Source organism: Arachis ipaensis, chromosome B01 (assembly GCF_000816755.2).
Source record: "Arachis ipaensis cultivar K30076 chromosome B01, Araip1.1, whole genome shotgun sequence".
Lineage (NCBI taxonomy): Eukaryota > Viridiplantae > Streptophyta > Magnoliopsida > Fabales > Fabaceae > Arachis > Arachis ipaensis.
Window position 1 is genome coordinate 49809603 of NC_029785.2, and position 2723 is coordinate 49812325.

The 2723-nt window shown below is 37.2% G+C and overlaps 1 long non-coding RNA gene across 1 annotated transcript in view; it reads left to right on the forward strand.

Moving 5' to 3' along the window:
• Window positions 278-2723, forward strand: part of LOC110269965 — a 19168-nt gene continuing 16722 nt past the window's right edge. The window contains exon 1 of the long non-coding RNA XR_002358843.1: window positions 278-595. This is a non-coding gene — a long non-coding RNA (uncharacterized LOC110269965). The remainder of the gene's footprint in view (window positions 596-2723) is intronic.

Genomic DNA, 2723 nt, shown 5'->3' on the forward strand with positions numbered 1-2723 from the left:
TAAATTGGTCGCTAACATAATCGATCGCTAAATAGTGACAAAATTTTTCCGTCCTAAATCGGTCGTCAAAGCTTGATTTGAAAATCTAAAATCGGTCGCTAAATCGGCCGCTGATTTCTGAATTAAAAAACTAAATTGGTCGCTAAAGCAGTCATTGTTCCTAATCTTGTAGTTATAGTTTTTTACTAATTCCACATTTACCACTATTAAAACTTAATTTTATAAATAATTATATTTTCAAAAAATATAAAAAGAATCAAACATAGATCAATTTTTCAAATAAATACCAAAAACTTCACAATGCCTACATAAAAATATAGAATTTAAAATACTGAAAATTCCTAAATACATCAAATTTATGATCCACAATCTAGACTAAAGGTAAAAATAAAATAACTCATGAATAACATAACTTTGCTCTATTCATGAACAATCATTATGGTTCAACAATTTCTGCCCTAATTTTGTCTCTTTGATTTTTTCACTGCTCTTGGAGCTACAACCAATACAAACCACAATAGAATCTTTAACAAATCTTAATCTTGAATCTTGGATCAGGCAAAATTTTGTTCTTCACCAAGGTTGCCAAAACACTGTCAGAAGAAAGAAAATAGAAAATGAATGAAACTCACTTAAACCAATTCAATTTAAGTCTCAAATCATGTTCAAAACTAAAAAGTTTCACAGAAAAGCAGGTTTCAATAGAGAATTCTGTTCCTTTTTACAGAGAGTATCAAAGAAACAAAAAGCGTGTGCATAGATCGCATTGTAGCTAAAATAATAAGGCTGCATTTGTTAACTTAGACTTGGAAAAATGTTACTAAAAGCTAAAAATTTGTATCTATTTGTTTATTCAAAATACCTATCTCATTCTAAAAAATGTGTAGCTATATTATAATTTTTAGGAATATAATGGAAACTAAAGCTATTGAAAGAGTTAACTACTATCTCGTTAATGTCTCTAATGTTAAAGGTAGCATAAGACTAAAGATAGTGAAATAAAAACAGAAACAAAAACATAACTTTTCTTGTCTGTGACTCTTATCTCTATTTTTTCTTTTTGGGTCTTAAGATAATTCAGTAGGGGTGTTCATGGTTCAGTTTTTTCATAAACTGAACTGAAACTGCACTAAACTATTTTAAATGGTTTAGAAACTGAACCAAACTACTTTGTCAAATAAGAAACTGGTTTTAAACCCGTTTACAATACAGTGCACCAGTTTAAACCAGTTCATAAAAATAAAACCAGTTGTAATTGAAAAAACCAGTTTAAACTGGTTTATAGGTTAAAACTAGTTTTAACTTTTAACATATATAAAATTAGTTTTTACATTTTCTCTCTCCCACTCTCTCTCTTCTTCTCTCCCTCTCTCCCTCTCTCTCTCCTTCTGTTCTCCCTCTCTCTCTCTCTCTTTTATTCTATCTCCCTCCCTCTCTCTCCCCTTCTCTCTCTCTCTCTCCCTCCTCTCTATCTCTCTCTCTCTCTCTCTCTCTCTCCTCTTTTCTCCCTCTCTCTCTCTCCCTCCTTTCTCTCTCTCTCCTTTTCCTCTCACTCTTCCTCTTCTCTCTCTCTCCCCATCTTTCTCCCCTTTTCCTCTCTTTGTCTTCCTCTCTCTCTCTCCCCTTTTTCCTTTTCTCTCTCTCCCACTCTCTCTTCTTATCTTCCTCTCTATTCCCCTCATCTCTCTCTCTCCCCTGTCCCTCTTTCTCCCCTCCCCTTTCTTTCTCTCTCCCTTTTCTCCCTCTATCTCTTTCTCTCATTCTCTCTCCCCTATCCCTCTTCCTCTCTATCTCTCTCTCTCTACCTCTTTCCTTCCCTCTTCCCCTCATCTCTCTCTTTTTCTCTCACTTTCTCTCCTTCCCTCTTCCTCTCCTCTCTCTCTCCCTCTCTCTTTCTCTTTTTCTCTCTCACTTTCTCTCCCTCTCTCTCTTGCACTTTTTCTCCCCCTCCATTCTCTCTCTTTCTCTCTCTCCTCTTTCTCCTCTCTCTCTTTTTTTATCTCTCCTTCTTTCCTATTTTTTTTCTTTTCTTTTCTTCCTTCTTCTTTCTCTCTCTTATTTTAGAAAAAAGAAGGGGAGAGAGAGAAGAGGGATATAGAGTGAGAGAAGGTTGAGAGAGAAAGAGAAAAGAGAGAAAGGAAGGGAAGAAAAGAAAGAGGAAAAAGAGAGAGAGGAGGGCGAAGAAAGAGAGAAAAGAGGAGAGAGAAATAAGGGAAGGGGGAGAGAGAAATAGGAGAGAGAAAAAGAGAAAAGGAAAAAAAGAAGAGAGAGATAGAGAGGAAGAGAGAAGGGAGGGAGAGAGAGAAAGGGGGGAGAGGAGAGAGAGAAATAAAATGGGAGAGAGAGGGAAAAGAGGGAGAGAGAGAGAAATAAAATGGGAGAGAGAGAGAAACAAAATGGGGGAGAGAGAGAGAGAGAGAGAAGGGGGAAGGGAGGGAGAGCAAGGGAGAGGGGAGAAAAAAGAAAGACATGGAGAGAGAGCGAGAGGAAAAAGAGAGAGAGATGAGGGTAAGAAAGAGGAGAAGGAGAGAGAGAGAGGAAGAAAGAGGGGGAGAGAGAGGAGGGAGAGGAGAGAGAGAGAAAAAAAGGGGAGAGCGAGAAAAATGAGGGAGAGAGAGAGAAAGAGAAGAAGAAGAAGAAGAAGAAGAAGAGAGAAGGGACGAGAGAGAGAGAGAGAGAGAGAGAGAGAGAGAGAGAGAGAAAGAGAAAGAGAGAAAAATGTA